This window comes from Neolamprologus multifasciatus, chromosome 8 (genome assembly GCF_963576455.1).
Source record: "Neolamprologus multifasciatus chromosome 8, fNeoMul1.2, whole genome shotgun sequence".
NCBI lineage: Eukaryota > Metazoa > Chordata > Actinopteri > Cichliformes > Cichlidae > Neolamprologus > Neolamprologus multifasciatus.
Window position 1 is genome coordinate 2,078,498 of NC_140446.1, and position 22,987 is coordinate 2,101,484.

Below are 22,987 nucleotides of genomic sequence, written 5' to 3' on the forward strand. Positions count from 1 at the left end.
GAATAGCTTGTTCTTGTAGTTCTTGAGTTTGCATGAAACATTGAAGTTCTGCCGTTGTTCAGGACGGTTCTTTATCATCCAGCTCGTTGGCTGGTACTCTTAACTGTGGACAGACTGTGGTGGGTTTTACTCTTGCTGGGACCATAATTAGGACATTTTCTATCACTGCACGTTGAATATAAAACCAGCATTTGTGAACATAAACTGGTCAGGAAAGAGTTCATAGAGCTCACTGATTCAGTGTGTAGAAGGTAGGGGTGGGGAAAAAATGGATACTGTGTAGCATTGTGATATTTTGTTTGCTAATAATGTATGGATACAGGGACAGCAGAAATCGATACTTTGTTACAAAAAAGGTTTTTGTGCTCTGACTTCAGAGCATGTTGATCCTTTTTCTGAGCAAGAATCCTGACATTCCTTCACTGTCCAAATGTGTTTAACTTGTTTTTGGCAGCAATAAACATGACAGTTTACTTATTTTAATTTAAGACATGTTTTATTTTAATTAAGTTTAAAACTTTTTTATTTAATGTAAAATTATATTTTGTTTTAATTTACTTTCAAATTCTTCAGCTGCTGAAGGGGCTGCATAGTTTTCATAAACTGCATAGTTCAGAATAGCTATAATTGTACCAGATGGTTGATTCAGTTAAGTTGGACTAGACTGTAATACAAACTGTTCAGTTTGTCAACAATAAAACTGAAATGAGAGAAAGACTGAGTGTGAGACTTTGATATTAGATAAAATGAATATTGATAAAGTTTACCTTTATGTACAGAATCTGAATATCGCAAAATATTTTTAAAAAAAAAAATCGCAATAATATCGTATCGTGCGTTAAGTATTGTGATAATATCGTATCGTGGGATGTATGGTGATTCCCACCTCTAGTAGAAGGACTGTTTCTGTAGCGTCGGAGCACAGGTCAGGCTCAACAACAGTGTCCCTCAATGTTACATCTCAGCTGCCGTCATCAGTTATGCAGGAAGCAGCAATTACAAATTCAGCCTGGTGCTTGAAACATTTGATGTTTCTTTGACGGTTAGAATGAAACCCTGCTGACGAGTCAACTGGACTGTTTTTGTTCACTTTAATGAATTTCATATTATGCAAAATTGATTGACGTGGAAAGACTGTTTAAATGCAGTCAGAATATTTTTTGCCAGAGAAGGAAATTTGCACACCAACGAGCAGCAACGGGAACAAATGACACGGACTGTGTGAGCTCAACCTGATCGTCAGCACAAACTGAATCAGTTTGGTTCAATCTGCTGTAATTCGTAAGAAGAAGCCAAACACGCGTCTCTGCTTTTATGTTGTGTAACAGATATAATTTTTAACATGTGCAGTAAGACGATGGTTTCATGAAACATGTACAAATGTATTTATTTATAGTTCAGCGAGTGAAAGTACATCAAAAAGCCATTCCAGGAGGAGAGTAAATGACTTGCGCACATAATGGAAGTGGAATAATGGAAGTGTTCTCTCTCTGACTGGTGTTATGTTGAACGCCGCTCATTCCAGTCAACGCTCGGTCTCTCCCGCTGGGTCGTGCGCGGTGTCGCCACGGCGATGTCGCCACGGCGATGTCCCAGTTTCCCCACAGCCTCGTCTCATTTTATCTCATCCCAGCATCTCTGACAGGAAGAGAGCTTTTTCATTCTCTCTGTGATCTTTTCGGTTTCAGTGCAGCCACCTGCTGCATCAGAGCCACACCAGACGCCACCCGCTGAATTATTAAACGCCATGCCTTTAAACACAACCACTTCACCCGTTTCTTTCTCCGTCTCTCCATCCTTCCTGCCTCCCGCGGGCCGCTCGCTGAGTTATTAAACAGCAGGACTTTAGCTGATGTCATTTTACTACGCCGTCTCTTTCTGTTGCTTCATTTCCATCCCTGTTGCTGTTTTGGTTTCATTTGCCATCTTCATCTGGCCCTCCGCTCTTCCTTAACAACTTTGATCTAATCAGATTTGTGTTTTACTAAAAGAAATCTGAATTTTGCATTGTAAGCATTTACTAACATATATATCGCTCCAGCTAAAGTTTTACAAGCTTCCAAATCTCGTGAGAGAACGCAAAAGTAGAGACGCTGTGATTTCATCTTCAAAATGACAGCAAGTGAAGCTAAACTAGCAAAACTCGCACTTTCTAGCAATAGATTTCGAAGCTCTTTCCCAAAATTCAGAACGACATGGATTTTAGTGATTCAGAGAGCAAACACCGTCTGGAATCAAACCTTGGACCAACTGCCAGAGAGAAGCCACGCTGCTCGTGAAGTAAAACTCGATATAAAAGGAGAATGGGGAATAGGGGAATGCACGATTATGCTCAACTTTCAACCTGGTCGAATAAAAGTTTAATTTTTTGCTGATTGTTTTTAGAGAAAGTATTACACCTGTATGCAAGTAACAACATTAAAGTTTCACTGATTTCGCCAAATGGGGAGAATCACAGTTTATCTCTCAGCCACGCTAAAACACTGCCCCCTGGTGGTAAATGTTAGGTTCAATTTTGCAGAGTAAGGCAAGGCAAGTTTATTTGTATAGCACAATTCAACAACAAGGTGCTTTACAGATATATTAGAAACAAAAACAATAATTTAAAATTCATTAAAACAAGCTAACTAACTAACAAACAAACAAAACAGTATATAAAATCAAAACAGATAAAATCAGTAGTTAAAATGTAAGTTTTGAAATTTAAGCTTAAGTGTGGATTTGGTGTTTTATTCAAATGCAGCTGAGAACAGGTGAGTCTTCAACCTGGATTTAAATAAACTGAGTATTTCAGCTGATCTGAGGCTTTCTGGGAGTTTGTTCCAGATATAAGGAGCATAAAAGCTGAATGCAGCTTCTCCGTGTCTGGTTCTGACTCTGGGAACTGATAAAAGACCGGATCCAGATGACCTGAGCGATCTGGAAGGTTCATACTTAGAAAAGCTACAGTACTTGTACTTAGCTGGGCAGCGCAGCCTGAGGCACTTATGATGATCTCCTTTAAAATATAAAGACCTCACAGCGTGTCTAACTTTGTGTTTAATGTGGATATTCAGTAAAACCGAGGCAAAGCCGGGCGTTTATGAAAACTACAATTTTCACCTCTGACAGAATAGTTTTCTCAAAAAAACAATAAAAAAACTAAACTTTACTGCATGTCACCAACTATGTTGCTAAGTAACAGAGCTCTGTGAGGCAGGCAGTATTCAGATTAAACTGAACATCAAAGTCTCTCCACACAGAACATGTTTTTATACCTCATTTGGTGGGATTTTTATTCAGCAAAGTGAGTTTTTTAACACTGCGGTCTCAGTGTGACTGGAGGCATCAAAATGGGAAAGTCAGAAGAAAGTTTAAGCTAACTTTAATTCTAGCTTAAAGGAAATGAAGTAGAAGCAGTTCTGGACTCTACTGCAATTGTAACTAAATTATTTAATGTAGCTGGAAATGCACAGAAAATGTCGACTTTGACAACAAATTTCAAACAGCAAACTTTTGTTCTGGTCTGAAACGTAGATCTGAGTCATCAGAAAGCTTTGACCCCGTCCACTCCTCCTCCTCTCATCCTCCTCTGTGCCGGCGTGCTTGCAGCGTCTTGCGTAATGAAAGCAGCGGCAGTGTCTCGGTTTGAGCCGCCGCACCACACCGCACGACCTCACACCAAAGGCAGAGTCGAAACAATGGAGGAGGATTTACGGTCGAGTGTGTCGTCCCTTTGAGGACGAGCAGCACACATCTAATGGCCGCTGCGTCCTCCCTCCTTCATCTTTTTGTGCTGCTCGTTTGATCGCTGCAGAGAGTCCTGCCCGCCGGGCTTTTACGGGCAAACGCGTCACGTTTGCTGCTGATAGGAGATTGTTATTTTCTCCCCGTCTGTCTCAAAGAAGAATCTTTGCTCCGAGTCTTTGGTCTTCTTAATTATTCATTTTCAACTGTTCTTCTTTCACTTCCTAACCTTCGCCATGGCAACACCGTGCGTTCTTATCCTTGGATTAAACGTAAAAGACGAAGGCTATGTAAGGACTAATTACGGGATTGCATCACTCTTAAAATAAACAGATCTGATAAACATGCACTAATATAGAAATTTGTAGCTACCGAACACAAACAGAGCGATGCCTTATTAAAGTTAATAACTCGTTTATTATAGACTCATTAACAGTTAATCTCATCTTAATTGATTTCTTCCACTGGACCACAGGATGAGAGCACGGGTAAGCCCAGAGATGGAATATACATTTACTCAAGTACTTTACTCAAGTATTGCTTTAATATACTTGCACATGAAGTATTTCTGTTGTTTTGGGCCACAGAAAGATTAACAAGCTTTTGAAAACTGAATTTATGTCTGCAGTCTTTCTAATGGCCAGCAGCCCATCTGCAGTCATGTTGCTTTAAAGCCTCTGAGAAGATTACCCGATTGCAGTTGATCTACAACCTCAGTAAACACTTTCCTGATGATCTCGTGGACTCGGTCCGATAGCTTCAAGTCTGATCGAATACACCACGAGGTTCATTTTGGAAATGATGGTCCCATTGGAATCCATAAGGTCGATAAAACAGGGTCAAACGAGGAAAGCGGTGGAGGGAGACCGAGGCGAACAAAACGATTGTTAGCGTGTGCAAAAAGACTCGCAGTCTTGTAGCTTTGGCGAGGGGCACCGGGTCTAGTTGCAGCCTGTAGACGCCTTCAAGGCAACTTAGCTGCGTAAAGATATCAATAAGAAGGATTCAGTCGGCTATCGGTTTGCAGTTAAACAAGGTCAAGTTGGCAATTACATGCAATCAGTTTGTGATAACACAAACATCAACTACATGCACAGAAATTAGCATTGCATAGATTTTAAAGAGAATGTAAGAAATACCTCCACGATAGTGACGTAGCTGCTGCAGGACAGACTACACTGCAAGCTAACAAAGTCATTTGGCACCCTTGATACAACCAGGCTGCAACCAGCTGAGTCCAGACTGAACTAGTGATGGTAAATTTGATTCTTTTTACTGAATCGAGTTTTAATGAGTCACTCACCAAAGTGAATCGGTTTTTTTGAGTCATTTGATTCACTCAGTCAGTTGACCAGAGAGTGCAAAAAATGTACATTTTCACTCAAACTTAATTTGTTTCTCTTTTCATGTAAATCCTACTAAGATGAATGATTCTTAAAAAAAACAACTATTTTATAGAGCAAAAACATTTCTAAAATTAAGCATTTTCCTATCAAAATTGCTTAATAAACATTTATTTTGTTTATTTTTTTATTTTATTAGTATTTTCCTTAAATGTGTTAAATATATATTTTCTCATCTAAATGTCCACTGAGCTGTGAGCCAGGGGGCGGTAATGCGCCTTAACATTGGTTGCCACCAAGAAGAAGAAGAAGCTGTGAGCCAGGAGGGAGGGGCTGAGTGAGTGATTCGTTTGCTCTATGATTCAGCACAGGAAGGGAGGGGCTTAGTGAGTGAGTGAGTGATTCGTTTGCTCTATGATTCAGCACAGGAGGGAGGGGCTTAGTGAGTGAGTGAGTGATTCGTTAGCTCTATGATTCAGCACAGGAAGGGAGGGGGTGAGTAGCTCATGCTGTTAGCATGTTAGCTGTTAGCATGTTAGCAGAGCGATGCTACTGTGAACCGAGGAGCTATTGTCTTGATGTGAGCTTCTACTCAGGGTTTTTTCTTCCAGTTCAGAGCAGAAATGTTTTTGTTAAGATACTGGATGTTGTGTTTTTCTTCACAATTTTAATTATAAGCTAGATGCATTGCTGCTAACAGCAACAGGGATGAGTCAGTGAGTCAGTTGGGCTTGTGAATCATGATTCATGAGTCAGTAAAGTGATTCTCAAGTATTGAACGATTCGTTCATAATTCGCGCATCACTAGTCAGTTCAGCTCTACCTGTCCAATCAGCTTCCAACTAAAGTGGTTGGACAGACATTAAGGTGTTGCACGACCAGCTGATCAGTGCAACTATTTACCCTTGGCTCCAGAATCTAGAAAAACATTTTTTTTAAAAATATTTTTTAATATTTTGGTTGTACTGTGCTCAGTACCACTTATTATTAGGCTTTAGTGTCTAATTATTCTACAGATTTTAAAATATAATGCAGCACTATTACAGAGAAAGCAGCCCAGCAGTACACAATATCAGAGTTCGTAACATGAACCATCCTTTACTTTCTGTTTTTAACACACTTTCACTTCTAACTGCTCATTTCCATCTTTGTGAGAGATGAGAGAGTATTTCTGTAAACGTCTTACTGTCACAGGTTTGTGCTCATCATCTCTTCTCCTGTCCTATTTACATTCAGCTCTTTGTTCTGTTTCTGTTAACACGGCACAATCTCTGTTTCCACCATCTCTTCATCTTTCCCATTACTCAACTTAAAAAGACTCATCCTATTCCAAGGAAAATTGAGTTATTTCAGGTGTTTTATTTTTAGGTTAACACACACACACACACGGTGATGAAGCTTTGTTCAGGAGGTGATTTCCTGTTTTGTGTCTGTCATTTCAGCAGCAGGTGTGGACAGGAGGAGGGCAGGGACGTGATGTGGAGACTGAACGGTTGTTTTCCAGCTAATAGAGGAGCTGCAGTCTGAAAAGGTGAAGGGGTGTCAAGGATGAAGTGGTGCAGTAATCTCAAGCGTACCTGCAAAATTTCAACACAGTGAGAAGGAAGAAAAAGTAGCATCTCCCCGCAGCGCTTTACCGCTCTGACTTAATGTCTTATCCAAAGGCTTTTTCAGAGTAATCAGAGTATTTATGCTGATAGAAATCAAACAAACACAAAAACAATCATTTCTCCACCATTCGCTAAACTTTTACCATCCTGTCAGGTGACTTATCATAACAGCAACACCAACTGAGCATGAGGGGAATCTGTTTTATGACCATGAGCAAACCAGTTATGAGGATACTAAACAGATGCAATGCACGAAGCAAAACATCCACTGAGAACAGAGAAAGACGACTTTGCTGGACAACTCCTCAGATAATCAGACTCAAACCCAGAAGCGTTCTTTCTTCGAGACACTGTTAGCAACTATCCAATGCTGCGTATACATCAGACCTCTAATACAGAGAAAAGGGCACACCGGGTAAACGTGAATTGTTAAATAACTGAAATTAGATGTAATTCAAATCTTTCTGAGAGCCTCAAACACTGAATTTTCACTTGTTTTGTTCTCTTAACCAGATTTGTAGCCCAAAGTATCCAAGTGGCTCCAACACCGGCTAACATGACGTTAGCTTAAAACTAGCTACTGTTGCTTAGCTGGTTTTAAGCTAACATGACGTTAGCTTAAAACCAGCTACTGTTGCTTAGCTGGTTTTAAGCTAACATGACGTTAGCTTAAAACCAGCTACTGTTGCTTAGCTGGTTTTAAGCTAACATGACGTTAAGCTAACATGACATTAGCTTAAAACCAGCTAGTGTTGCTTAGCTGGTTTTAAGCTAACATGACGTTAGCTTAAAACCAGCTACTGTTGCTTAGCTGGTTCAGGAGGGTCGCAGATCTCATTTCCTCACTATAAGTAAGACTGACAACATCGAGTTGATGCATCTGTTGGTGGGTTAGAGCCCAGACTCGAGTTCAGGAGAGGAAGCAGTGGTGGAGCAGGAGAAAGATGATAAAAGATGAAATCATAAATGGTCAGATATACTTATACCCAGTTTTTCAGATATATTTAGGAGTTTAGTCTAAACCTCTAGACTAAAATACACGTCTGTTAAATTAGTAAAAATAAAGAAAAAAAGGACGAATGGAATCGTTTTCCTCTTAATATTTTTACTTTCATCCTGAACTGCATGATCGAATGAAAACAGCACTCAAACTATTCTTTTCCAGCACATCAGCGTTCCTGTTCAGATCTCATTTCCTTTAAGGGTTCCTGAGGAGATTTATTGGAGCGTTGGCGCATCTGTTTCACAAAAGCTGGATGCAACTCGAATGATTTCTGTGAAAACATTATTACTGGCTGAAATTCAGCAGCAGAGGTTCTTCAGACATAATGTATTTCTATCTGATTTACTGATTAACAACAAGAGGTACTTATAACACAGAGGCAGCGGGGAAAAGCTGCCTGATCGGGCTTTGAAACAACATGGCACACATGAGTTTTGGCGCTGGAACAGAAATATTAGCGCTGCTTTCTATTTCTAAAATCAGCTACCACTGTCATCCAGTCTGATTTAACAGAAGCCTGCAGAGCTGTGAGAGGACTTCAAACGCTTCCACCGTCCGAGGCTCACGATTCAAACAAACCACAAAGGAATCCCCATTATTCCACAATGCCATTATCATTCAGGGCCTGCGATGTGAAATGAATAAAAAGGAACTACGACGAATCTGGAGTCAAAGGAAGAAACGGCACACAGAGGCCGGATTGAGCCGTGGGTCATGGCTGGTGGAGATTGAACCTCAGTATCCGAGCGGGTTGGTCACAGCGGATACGCCGACCTACAAAGAAAAGCTCTAATGGGAAGAAGAGACTTTGAACTCTGCTAAACCTCCAGCAGTATATCATACATCACCACTGTCAGCCAATAATGAGGAAGGAGGAGATATTCCTGGATCAATGGATCAGTAGGCAGGGCAAAAGCCAGTGAATTATAATCACGGCAGAAAAAAGAAAGAAAATATTACAAGCTGCCAGACAAACAGTGTTGATCCATTAGAAACAAACAGGAGCTTTGTGTCTACAAACAGCTGAAATCTGACATGTGTGTGCATCACACACAAATTGTTTCGAGCTGCATCGGCGCAGGGAGAGTAAATCGGATCCTAAAGCCTCCGCGGCACATCGCTGCTGTTTTCAGTGCAGCCTAAAGAGGACGGATGTCTTTCCCAGGGGTCTCCTGCTGTCGTCAGACTCTCTGTGGCACAACGTGACCTGTCCTTAGATTACTGTTCTCATCCTAAACTCACAGATGAGCCTGATTAGAGCACTTTCTGGCTTCAGGGTTTGTCACTGCTGATCATCTGCCTCCATCTCACCATGTGTCACCAACCCTCTGCATGCCCTGCTTCATTACATCCATGAAACTGAGGCCTTCCTCTTTTCCTCCACCCTGGCAGCTCCATCTCCAACATCCAACCATCCTTCCTCTGCACATGTCCAACCACGTCAGCCTTGCTTCTCTAACTTGACCCGAAGAAAAGTGCTAAACTGAACTAATCCTCCTGCTTCATCATCTCCATACAGCATAGCTGCACTCAGTGCAAATACAAAAGGATTTAACCCTTTAAGACCTACCATAGAACCAAGTCCGCCAGAGCTTATATTATATGTTTACATGCTGTGGAGCCATTTTTGGGAGCATTTCAAGTTGCTATACATCAATACAACCATTACAGCCCAGATTTTAATAATATGTCTGCATTAAGTGCATAGTAATTACATAAATTGCAAAAAAGTGCAATAAACTACAAAAAAATTGAAAATCGTTTTTGTTTTTTTAACATATATTTCTAGTTAGAGAAATTTAAGAGGCTTATCCCTCAAAACTGTAAATACAAAAAAGTTGCACAAAATAGTTTCTAACAACAGGAAATTTATTTTGAGTGTCTTCATAGTTTTATTTTTGAAATACACCAATTTTTATACACTGCAGGAAAAACAAAAATAAATATTATAATGCAGATTTGCAAAAAAGCAGCATATGCATCAAAATAAACTATTTCCAGCAGTGCAATATGAGTCCTAAGCATCCCAGAAACCACACAGAAAGTCATAAAGTCAAACATAACTTTTAAAAACACCAGTATAGGCTCATGAGGCTATATGGTAAAAAAAAAACTACATTTCCACGAAAATGACATCACTTCCGGTTTCGGGCAGGTCATGGTGGACATGCAAAAGTTCGCGCTGACGTCTATTCCAATGTAGGAAGTGTTATGAACAGCTGATCGGATCGGCAAAGCGTGTTTCTGGAATATTATGTTTTTGTTGCTGCAAGTGCTTTTTATGCAGTTTTTGCAAAGTTATATGTGGAAGGAAACTGTGACCGAGGACAAGCTGATGGTATAAGATGTAAGTACAACTCCTCCGGTTTCATATGCAAAAAAATTATTGCGCTAGCTCACGTGGTTGCAGAGCTACCCGGATTTAAAAATAGTTACGCAAAACAGAGCGTGCTGCTCTGACCGGCTTTAAAGGGTTAAACAGCTTTTTTCAACCAACCCATAAATAATCGCCGATAATCCTGCATATGTCAGGACCCAAATGAACAACATCCCACAGTTTCAGTAAGCGTGCTACAACCCAAGTACTCAGATATGAGTTTTTTATTTTGGAATTGAGATTTCATATCCAGATGAACTAAACCATCTGCCTTTAACTCACAGAAGTAATCATCAAACTTCAGTTCACTGCATATTCTGTAAGTTAGACCCTTCGTCCACAGCTTTAGCCACTTTTCACGGCCCATTTACGACGCTGTCTTACTGCTCAGTCACCCAACGAACGCAGCGAGACTTCAGTGTGTGACAGAGTCCATTTGTTGCTTCTAACTTTCCGTCTCATTGGTCATTTTAAATGGAAATGGAACCAAAACACTGGCTTTGACTCGTGCATTAGATGAACATCAGACACCAGTAATCGTAACCTCCAGCTTCAATGCTTCACGGTCGATTGCCAAAAGGTGGTGTTCAGGACCGTCCTGCTGGGACAAACAGCAGGTTGGTGTGCAGCTGCCACCTTCAGCAGGTAAGGAAATCTCTATAGTGCTGGTGTCACCATTACTGAAGGTCCTCGACCAGAGAAACACACGATAGCGGTGCAGAAGAAGAAGAAGATCGAAGACTGACTGACAGAAGATAAAAAACAGCTCAGACAGCGTGAGGAGGGGACGCAGGGACGATGTGTGGATGTCCTCCGTCCACACATTAACATAAAGCATCGCTGCACATTCAGAACGAGCTACTTTGTCCACGTTCAGTAACTCGAGGCGTGTTGAGGGTCACCACAGTCGGGCTCTTTGGTTCTCGTCGGCGGGCTGACGTTTCCTTCCTCATGTCCATCCATCCTGGACATTTCCTCCTGTTCCTGTCAAACTGTCATACTTGTTTCTCAAGTTTTTCTTCTCTTATATAACCAAACCTCTTCCTCTAATATCTTCAAAGTGCGTTTCTCTTTTTCCTGATCATTCACTCTCCCTCCATATGATTATTTCTGGATCCTTTTATTAATCACCTGCATCTGTCATCTTTCATCTCCTTTACGCTGGATTTCTTCTCCATCCTGCTTCCGGCTCTTTCCTTTAACACCAGTAGTTCCTCGTCCCCTGCGATCGTTCCTCCTCTTCATCATCTTTGCTCCCAGTCTCGCCTCTTCCTCGTTTTATCTCCTCTGTGAGGCTCAGTCGTCTTCAAAGTCAAAAATGAAGCCATCCGGCGGCAGCTTATCATCCTGCTCTGGGACCGAGGACACGGTTCATATTTTCTGGGTTTGGACTTTTGTCTTGAGTAAATGTTTGAGCACGGCCCCGGCCCCCCTGCTGAAACTCAACCCTCAGCTGAGGGCCTCGCCGGCACCGCAGAGAGCCGCAGGTCAAAGAGCTGCAGGAGCTGCAAATTTCTAATTACACCTATCTGATAGGAAGTAGATGGAAATGCTCCAAAACCACGGAGTTTGAAGAACTTGTCTGCTGCAGGTTATGAATACAGGAAGTTAATATTTAAGGGCATTCATTTCCCCCGCTTCATTACAGTTTCACCTTATTTCCACCCCCTGCTTTGGGTACTTTAAGAAGTGGAGTAAAAGCAGCGCTACGTGTGATCTCGGCCTTAACTCTGGACGTTGATATTTACAGATTTATATTATATTTTTTATTTATATTGATATTTACAGCAAAGCAGCCTCCAATTTGTCTGCACGGAAATAAAAAGCTTTTATTTCTTTTATTTCAGCTGCTCTGCTGAAAATAAATCTCTGCTGCAGAGATAAATGCAAACATTTGAATGCAACAAACTTTTTAATTTTAAAGTTTTTTTAAGAAGTAATGCATTAAAACCACTTTTTTTTTAAACCAGTTTTTTTAAAAACTTAGCTTTGTTCATCCGTCAGCTTGTTTTGTGCATCATTTCTAAAAATGTTTGTTTTAATAACTGAGTTTGGCACACCTCTGTACGAGTCGACTTTGTGTTTATGAGCAAAACTTCCATCTAATATATATAATAATATATAATATAATATAATAATATAATATATATATAATATAATAAAACAATTCGATTTTCAGTTTTATTTATACAGCATCAAATCACAACAGCCGCCTCAAAGGGTTTTATATTGTAAGGTCGACACACAGGATGACCCCCTGTGAGCAACACTTTGGCGACAGTGGGAAGGAAAAACTCCCTTTTAAGAGGAAGATGATAAGTTTGATCAATCGTTTTGCTCGTCTTCATCCATTCCACTTTAAACTTGGCTGCTGTGTAGCTGGAGATGCAGGCGGTGCTGCAGTGAGCCCTCGATCAGGCCTCTGCAGGGGTCAAATAATAATCATCCATCCATCTTCTTGCAGTTATCTAAAGTGAAGATGATGTAGTCAGAGGCAAAGCTGGGTGTTGAGAGGAAATCTGTAAACAGCCGCCATGAAAAGTGACCTGGTTGATGGACTAGGATGAGCCAGGATGTAGCGTCAGGGTCAAATTCCCTGTGGCTGAAACGCAGGCACAGTTTTTGTGGACCGTGACATTTACTTCAGCTTTCAGCAGAATGTGGATTGAGGACCGACAGCCTGCTTAAGCAAATCCACTTATGGAGCAGTTAGAGCTAATAGAAACTCACCAAGTCTGCTTAAAGGGAAATTATCTGAATATTTGCTGTGAAATACTGTTTGATAAATCATTCAAAATGAAATTATATGAAGATCTGAAAGGGATTTGGCTGCTTTCCACATGAATCGTTAATGGGATGGATTATATATTATCAAATCAAATTTCAATTTTGGCCGTAATGAGAACATTTTCTGGTGTTTCGTCTTCTGACTTTAAAAAGTCATCTCGACAAATGAAGGTTCGAAACAAAAAGTCAAAAGAGACCGAAGAGGGAGAACGAGGGAGATTTATCAACTTCACTCACTCCAAACAATGTTTCCACACACACACACACACACACCAGCTACTGCTGCCAATGAGGACGTGAGTGTGTTTAAATTCTCAAACAGGAAGAAAACGGAAAATGTGAGGAAAATGAAAGAATGGAGGAAGAACTGTGTGTGTGTCAGATAGGAAGAGAAAAAACAGAAACAAAGGGCTAAAGGCTCGTCATGGGAGGACCCCGGCTGGCTGCTGATAACACACACACACACACACACACACACACACACACGACAGAGTCAGTTAGTTTCACCGACATTTTTGTGGCTGATTATTTACTGGCTGCTTGCCGGGTTGCCACATTATCCAAATTCACTGAAACCTAAATTGACCTTATCGTGTGTGTGTGTGTGTGTGTGTGTGTGTCAGAGAGAGAGGCTGGTAGAGAGAGGGTAACGAAAAAACGAGGCCAAATGTAAATGGGCTTTGTGTGTTTAAATCAAGGTGAGTGTGTGCTTTCACTTATCTTGTCTCTCGTGTGTCTCAGTGTTTGTGTTCAATGTGTGTGCATGTGTGTGTGCATGTGTGTGCAGGCTTTGCATAGACTTAGAGACATTTCTGCTTTTCCAATCTCAGCCCGCCGACAAGAACAAAAATGAATTGCCCTGTCAACACAAATTATTCTGTCAACACACACACACACACACACACACACACGCGCACACACACCACCATCAATAGGCACCCATCCCCTTGAGGTAATTGGATTTAAAATTAGAAAAAGCCAACAAATTGATTATCAAGGCCATTATCCGGGCTGCTGCGAGGTGATTGGCACGCAGCTGTAACCTCCTCCGATCACAGAGCCAATCACACGCTGCAGGTTAAATCCATAAGTTCAGTTATAAGAGGAGACGATGGGAGCACTCCATCTCAAAGGCAGCAGGGAAGTCCTGCCGTGTGTGGGTCACAATGTTCGACATTACTGCTCCTCACTTATATTTCAAATTACTCTCCTCTGCAGAGGGAGTAATCAGACTACTCCCCAAATAACTCGTTATGTTACTCTAGGTGCAAGAAAGATGAATTACTGCTCGTTTGAAAGCCTCATCGTTTGAAGGTCTCATCTGTCTGTGTTCGCCCTGGGACAGACTGGTGACCTGTCCAGGATGTACCCTGCCTCTCGCCCTGTGGTAGCTGGGATAGGCAAGCTACAAGCTAACCAGCTATTATTAGCTACAAGCTAACCAGCTATTATTAGCTACAAGCTAACCAGATAGTATTAGCTACAAGCTAATCAGCTATTATTAGCTACAAGCTAACCAGCTATTATTAGCTACAAGCTAACCAGATAGTATTAGCTACAAGCTAACCAGCTATTATTAGCTACAAGCTAACCAGATATTATTAGCTACAAGCTAACCAGTTTAGCCTGTAACAAACTGCTTGCAGGCCTTACTAACGATGTTTCCTCTCCGTGGGGAATAATGTACTCGTACCTTTAGCTCACAGACACGTTTGTGATAAACATGCTGCTTTTTGAGCCGCCTGAAAAATTGTAATTGAAATTTCAAAATCTGTTACTGTGTTTATGCTCGCTCCTCTTCTGCAGCAAAAGCACCACAACAGCAGCTTCACATCTGCACCGTGAACAAAGCATGTGTCGAGGGTGTAAGCAGGCTGTGGGTGTCATTGTTCCTTCTTATTAAGCAGGCATCTCCACGCTACCACTGGCAGCAACGCCAGGTTGCAGCACACATATAATAAATAGTAATGCAGGAACCTGCCAATTACATTTATTCATTATGTGAAGGGTCCAAAACTCCCAGTTTAACCTGTGGAAGTAATATTTTTACAGCAAGAAATCTTTTAGTGTCTCTAAGCTAGCGGCACAAAAACCACCTGTTCAGACAGATACCCTGGAATCTGCAGCGTGATCAGGCTGCACCAGTTTAACACCAAACTGCAGATGAAGCCAGTAATCCTGCAGAAAGTTCATCAGAATGTGTGAAAAGTTCCTCCTTAGGACACCGAGAAGCTTCTCAGGTTACCCATCAGCCATCTGTCAGGCAGGCACCTGAATTCACCGGACACTTTTTTGTTCCATCACACACTAAATCCGGCTTCTGGAGCAGGAAATCACCTCCAGCCATCGGTCAGTTACCCGCCATCTGGTGGAAACCAGCAGACAAACTCTCCTCCTGCTGTCTGCTCATTCACACCTTCCTGTGTTTCTCCCTCTGAAACAACAAACCCGCTTTTATGATTCATCAGGATATTCAGGCTGTTTCAAACACAGAAACTTTGCGCAGGCTCTCTCTGGAGGACCCAACATTTCAAAACAATATTCCTTATGGCCTGAAACTTATTATTTCATCTGCTGCTGATTCTCTGAGCCTAATTTACTCAACAGGAAGTCTGCAAAGTTCAGGGAAATAATAACCCGGTCGCCTCTATCGATTTGTTCTCCCAAATAACTTAGGGATCCATTTTAATCTGTTTGTAACCCGCCTCGGGGAAATAACAAATTATAAAGCAGTTCATAAATTCACAAAGTTTCCGCAGCATTCATTTGGTGACAGGGCGAGACAGCGATATTAAAAGAAAGAAGAAAGACTCGTTTAGTTTGATTTTCCTTGCAGGAGAAAATTTGATTCAACGCAGAGTGAAAACGAACGATTCTCAGACAGGATTTCAGATCATCTCCTAAAATGTAACCTGGAAGGTCGATCCCAATCGGAGCCGGCTGCTCCGGCTGACGACCGATAGCGTTGTTTTAAACTCGATGCGGTCTGATCCGTTAGACGGCCGCTTCTGTTCGGACAAACGCCCAGCTGCCGCTGACTGACAGGCCTGAGATGAAGGTCAGGACGCTGGGATACCTGTATCGACCGGCTGTCATCATCTTGCTTTGATCGATGGCTGTATGACACATGGGCTGTCTGATAACGCCCCGCTGCCGCCATCGGCTCTGTGTGCGTCTGCTTAACTTAGCGTCTTATCTTTGTCACTGTGTGATTGTAAGAAGTGAAACAGCAGTGCTGCTCTTTAAAACGCTGTCAGGAGAACAAGCCTGGGGCTGAAAACAGAGCGACATGCTGCACTTCCACTAATGGCCACTAGGGGTTGGGGAAAAAATGGATACTGTGTAGCATGGTGATATTTTGTTTGCTAATAATGTATGGATACAGGGACAGCAGAAATTGATATTTTGTTACAAAAAGGTTTTTGTGCTCTGACTTCAGAGCATGTTGATCCTTTTTCTGAGCAAGAATCCTGACATTCCTTCACTGTCCAAATGTGACAGTTTACTTATTTTAATTTAAGACATGTTTTATTTTAATTAAGTTTAAAACTTTTTTATTTAATGTAAAATTATATTTTGTTTTAATTTACTTTCAAATTCTTCAGTTGCTGAAGGGGCTGCATAGTTTTCATAAACTGCATAGTTCAGAATAGCTATAATTGTACCAGATGGTTGATTCAGTTAAGTTGGACTAGACTGTAATACAAACCGTTCAGTTTGTCAACAATCAAACTGAAATGAGAGAAAGACTGAGTGTGAGACTTTGATATTAGAGAAAATGAATATTGATAAAGTTTACCTTTATGTACAGAATCTGAATATCGCAAAATATTTTTAAAAATTGCAATAATATTGTATCGTGCGTTAAGTATTGTGATAATATCGTATCGTGGGATGTATGGTGATTCCCACCTCTAATGGCCACTAGAGGCTGTTTCCAAAATGGGCTTATCGGATACCCGCGAGCTGGTGGCGTTTCTGCTACTGGTTCCAACAAAGCAGCAAATCTAAAGCTTTCGCGTTTGTCCGTTCAATTATCAGCTAATCGTGATCGCGCAGGGAGCTAATGTTGAGGTTTCACTGCGAGACGTGTGCAACGGTTTTAGCTCTTTGCACTCGAGCACTCTGCTTTGGTGCAACGATTTAGCTTTTTACTGATTAAATAATCATCTCGATCCATCTTTCGATCAACAGAAAGTCAGAAAAGCTCTCAGTGAAAAAACAAGAGAAGCAAAACAAATCATCATTTTCATAATCTGAGAAATAGAAGGTGGGAGTTTTTGTTTTAACGTCACTTAACTGGTTATTTAACGGATTATCAGCACTGTTTACATTAATTGGTCCCTCGGGGGCTTCATCTTTTTGTTAATTTACTTTCATTTAAAATTCACGATCAGCTCGATACTTCTGACGCTCGTTTTACTGGATAAAAGTTTTGTTTCTGATATAGAAAAAATCCAGCATAAGTGGTTATCACCATCGCCCCGACCCAGGTTCACCTTCATCGGCCCCAAAGCCTCAACCTCAGGGCCCGAGCTTGATGCTGAGCTTTTAATTGACATCTTGTTACAAAGAGGATTATGGGACCAGTCGGGGACGCTGGCTCGCCACAGAAAGATTATACTGGACATTATCGTGAAAGAGAGGAGGGATAAAGAAACACGACACTGCCGGAGAGCTTAATTTGTTCTTCAGCGTCTCGCATGCATGAACACGTCATGAACCCCACTAATGAGAAGGACAGGACGCGAGGATGAAGTGGGGAGCGGACGTGGGAGGGAAGAGGAAACAACTGGAGAAGAAAGGATGCAAAGTTTTGAAAGTGAAAAACGAAGAAAACAAAAACGAAGAGGAGGAGGAGAGAATAAAAGAGAAGGAGAAAGCAAAGAGGGTTAGGCGGGATACAGAAAACACAAGGAGGGGGCAGAAAGGAAGGTGGGAAACAGACTGGATGAAGGAAGGAAGAAGCAACACTTGGAAATATTCAGGAAGGAAAAATCCTGATCTCCAGTTTAGGCTGACCCCCCTCAGGTGTCCCAGATCAGAGTAAATCTGGAATAAGCCCCAATATCAATTTAGGTTTTGTTGTAAAACCTAATTTTCCAGAAAGTATTTATTGATTAGAAACAATCAGTCGGCCACTTTTAATGAATTCTGGATCCGTCTAATATTGGCCATTAATAATCCTGTAAAGGTGCCCCAAAAGCAACAAAACCTCCCTAATTAACCCACAAACAACCCCCGATAATCCACAACAATCACTTTAACCATCTGAATGAATCATTAATCAGGATTTAACGAAAAATCCAAAGACGTTCCACAAAAACCATCTGCAGCAAAAACACACAACTGCACGCTGACACAAAGAATAGTGTTTTTAAACACAGTGTATCCATCATGGTAACTGCTGGTGACAGTTCAACACGCCTACGACGCCTCGCGTTAACACACACACACACACACGATGCATCTGCAGACTCTGGGTCTGCTGAGCTCGATGAGTTAATCATTGAGAAAATAATTAAACTCAATAAAGCAGAACAGATTGAATAAGAAAAAAAACACAGCCCGAGGCTGACGGCTGCCTCTGACCACAGAGCGACACTCGAGGACAGAAGCAAGAACAGAGGATTCACTCGGGCCAACAAACCGTGGCGACTTCCAGACAGGTACACCGGGGTGTGGGACTACCATCGGATCCTAAATGGGTGGGTCAAGTGTGAAAGCCCAGAAAATTTACTGATCATGTGATCTTTCCTTTAGCGCCACCTTCAGGTAGAAAAAAAAAGATGATAATGTCTACAAATGTCTATATCGATGTCTCAAAACCTGCAGTGAGAGGAAGAACCTCTAGGGGGCACTAACAAGAAACAAAATACAAAAATATCAAAAAGTTACTGTTATATGAATAAATCTGCTGAAATAAATGATGTAAACCAGTCCAGCAGCTCACGGGCTCGTAGTTAATCTGGTGAAGTGAAGGAGTTCACTAATAAAAGGAAGGAAACACTGAGGAAGACAGATAAGAGAACCAATGAGGAGGAGGAGGGAAAGATAAGCAGAGGAGGGCAGCGTGGAGGAGAGAGGCCATCCTCAAGAACAAAAGAGTAATTTGAAGAGCTGCGAGCGGAAAGCTCAGGGGTCCGACACGGAAAAGTTCAACAGCAATCAGAGTTCTTAAAAACTGAGTGACAGGCTCCGGAGATGATGATTTAACATTTAAAGCTTCGCTTCTATTTCTGTCGGATACCAGCGAAGTTTTCTTTTTCCGCCGCTGAATAAATAGACTGCGGCTTTGTTCTCAGAGCAGATACGTGCTCTTTGAAATGGAAAATGAGTGACAAAATGAACACACTGTGAGTGATTAAAAAGTGTTGGCTCTCTCCTGGGAGAAGGCCAACTGGGCTACTGCCACTAAAAACACAATCAGACACACTAAAGGGAAACTATTTAAAGTTACACTGAATGATGGACGTTAAATGTTTATTCTCATTAGTACTATTAGGGGGGCTTCTTAATGCAGATGAAACATGAATCCATTCGTTTCCATTAATGTACGTTGGAGGCGTCACTCTGTTCTCGACCTCGTGCCCTTCCACCTGCATGCTAGGACATTCAGAGCAACAGCGAAACCACAGGTGTTACTTTAATTAGGTCAGACAACACAGGGAAAGGTAGAACTATGGTGGAGGTGGGTTGCAAAGCAGCTTGCAGATGAAAATCGAATGTTTTCCAGACCAAAACAACTTTTGTTGCTCCCCCAATAAGAAATCTGTCTGTGTCAGCTGTTCGGAGGGGTGGACTTTGTCGACTTTGAGGCCAACTCTATCCTCCATCAGAAAAATATACAACACTAAAGCCGGTCAAAGTAAGAAATTCAAGAAATAAATGTTTGAAAGGTAATGATAATTTGAACTAAACGTAACATAACCTTACTGGAATGAACAGCTGTGCTCTGGATTTCATCCCAAACAACATTCAAATAGTCACGTTTTACTGGGAACACACAAAAAAGGAATCAGTCAACCAAAGTTAGAGTGATGGCAGCGTTGTGATCTGATTTCTTAACCCTTTAAGACCTACCATAGAACCAAGTCCGCCAGAGCTGATATTATATTTTTACATGCTGTGGAGCCATTTTTGGGAGCATTTCAAGTTGCTATACATCAATACAACCATTACAGCCCAGATTTTAATAATATGTCTGCATTAAGTGCATAGTAATTACATAAATTGCAAAAAAGTGCAATAAACTACAAAAAAATTGAAAATTGTTTTTGTTTTTTTAACATATATTTCTGGTTAGAGAAATTTAAGAGGCTTATCCCTCAAAACTGTAAATACAAAAAAGTTGCACAAAATAGTTTCCCACCACAGGAAATTTATTTTGAGTGTCTTCATAGTTTTATTTTTGAAATACACCAATTTTTATATACTGCAGGAAAAACGAAAATAAATATTATGATGCAAATTTGCAAAAAAGCAGCATCTGCATCAAAATAAACTATTTCCAGCAGTGCAATATGAGTCCTAAGCATCACAGAAACCACACAGAAAGTCATAAAGTCAAAGATAACTTTTAAAAACACCAGTATAGGCTCATGAGGCCCTGATGGTAAAAAACTACATTTCCGCGAAAATGACGTCACTTCCGGTTTCGGGCAGGTCATGGCGGACATGCGATAGTTCACGCTGATGGACGTAGGAAGTGTTACAAACAGCTGATCAGATCAGCAAAGCGTGTTTCTGGAATATTATGTTTTTGTTGCTGCAAGTGCTTTTTATGCAGTTTTTGCAAAACTATATGTGGAAGGAAACTGTGACCGAGGACAAGCTGATGGCATAAGATGTAAGTACAACTCCTCCGGTTTCATATGCAAAAAAAATTATTGATTATAACAATTATAACAACTGTTGTTATGAGGCAATTTTAGTTAAATGGCTTCAATTCACAACAGCAGTAGTCTCAGGGCTCTTAATACTGAAGGTCAAGACCCTGCAATAACAGAGAAACCCCAACCATCATATGACCCCCTATGAGCAAGAACTTGGTGACAGTGGGAAGGAAAAACTCGAGGGAAGGGAAACGGGCTAAAGACACTCTGTGGAAGAGAACCATTAGTATCTAATATCTATATATAATGAGTAACTTTGCCTCATATGTTTTGTCTGCTTCAGCTTTGGTAAATAAACTCAACAATTCCCCAAAAATACTTCTAAAAACTCAGAAACTCTTGTTTCATGGACTTCTGCAGCTGCAGCTGCGACAGAAGTGAACAAGTGAGATTTAAACCCAACACTTTGTTCCCTGTTCATTTGTTGACACCAAACCACTGGGAAACAAGAAAATATATATCATCCAGATGACAAATACACCCAGATGCTCAAAGAACTCCAACACTTTCTGTTTCGTTGTGCGCTTCGGCTCGGATTCTTCCCTTCGGCGCACAAATTCGTCACTTGAAATCAAGAAAAAATCCTGCCAATAAAGGCTGAGATTACAGCTACGGGGACGAGCAGAGGTGCAGACGTGAGAGCGAGGAGTTATTAAAGATGAACGGGAGCGTGGCGTTGACTGACAGCGGCGTACGTGCTCCCAGCAGGCCCAGCATGAATGTGATTATCACGGGATAATGCTGTTTCCTCTTAGAATAGACCTCCTCTGTCTCTGAGGGGAAGGATTAGATTTAATTAGTCTCTCTCTCCGCCTTCGACTTGCACGTACATCCCGATGAACGGAGGAACGCTCACAACTACAACTTCAGCTACAAGGAGGGAGGGTGGCGCACAGCGGGAACAGAAGCTGACGGAGAAGGTGGATGGCGACCTCGTGGCCCACACTTTGTCATTCAAAACTCTACTTCACCCTTGCTCATCCATCTGCTCCCTCCCTGCGCCGCCCCCATCAGTCATCCATCCTGCTTTACTGCTGAGTGCAGTGACGGCAGTTTAGCAGTGGAACGATTGCTTTATGTGACTCGGGTACTGTAAAGCCTCAGATATCATGAGTCAGCACCAGCCTGCTGCTCTTTTGTAGCGTTTGCTACTTACCCACATCCACGCTGTGAGATCACGTACACAGTTTGTTTAGTAACAAGCGTCACCTTGGAACGGTGCAAACTCCAACATATTAATCAGGTGGGGATAAAAACAGAACAAATGGAGAAGCTTAGATATGCTCTGCACCCCCAACGCATCACGTTATCACCAATTAATGATCTTGTTTTGAATAACAAAGTTAGCTTCTCATATCTGGTTAATTATCTCAAAGGCTGTGCTGTTATTACTTTATTTAACATCCATTTCACTTGGTTTAGAAAACAGATGGTTGATGCGCTGAAACCAAAATGCTGCGTGAGCTGACTTTGACGTTTTTACCAGCTTCAGTTATGCAAAGATCCATACGGCAAGAACTCAAGCACGTTTCAAATGTTACCAGCATATTAAAAGTCTCGTCTTTCATCAGAAGGTGCGCTCCATACTTTCCAACCCGGACCTCTTGCACTTGTGCACGTAAAAACGTATGCAACATGCCAAAGCTTAAAACTGATCATCGACTTGGAGCGTGGAGTCTCCGGGTGCCGCGTGCACTTCTGCACGATCTTACTCCAGCAAGAGAAAACCACTGAGGTTCAGATCAGGCAGTGTAAGACTACGTTCACGCTGCAGGCGAAAGCGCATCAAATCTGATTTTTTTGACCCTCTGCGACCATCTATCCGATCATGGTGTGACAGTGTGAACGGCACAAATCTGATATTTTCAAATCTGATCTGGGTCACTTTCCTATGTGGTACTGAATCTGATACATATCTGATGTTTTAGAAAGCTGCTGTTTGATGGTCAAGTCGCATTAAATCCGTCTTTTACGTCACCGACACAAGACAGACGCCAACTATCAGCCGGAGAAGACATCGTGAACGCTTCCTGACCATCCTGTGAAACTGTTGGGAAGACAACGTTGGAGAAACGTGAACATTTTATTTGTACTGTATAATCTGCAGATTCTGACAGAAATCTGCAACTATCCTTTGAAGCAGCGCTCCTCTAAAACAGCAATAAGGATCATTATTAGGTTATTTACCTTATTATGTAAATAACAAAATAACTTAAAGCAAAAATTGGGAAACGTGAAGTCCGAAG

General features: G+C 41.4%; 1 protein-coding gene and 1 pseudogene across 3 annotated transcripts in view; both read right to left on the bottom strand.

Annotated features, from left to right (window-relative positions):
- Positions 1-22,987, bottom strand: part of grid1b (glutamate receptor, ionotropic, delta 1b) — a 668,767-nt gene that overhangs the window by 514,852 nt on the left and 130,928 nt on the right. The window lies entirely within an intron of this gene.
- Positions 1-22,987, bottom strand: part of LOC146512089 (uncharacterized) — a 39,818-nt pseudogene continuing 16,831 nt past the window's right edge. Inside the window, exon 2 of the transcript XR_014875726.1 lies at positions 1-22,987. This exon is cut by the window's right edge and continues 13,937 nt beyond it. The product of XR_014875726.1 is annotated as an uncharacterized LOC146512089 (transcript).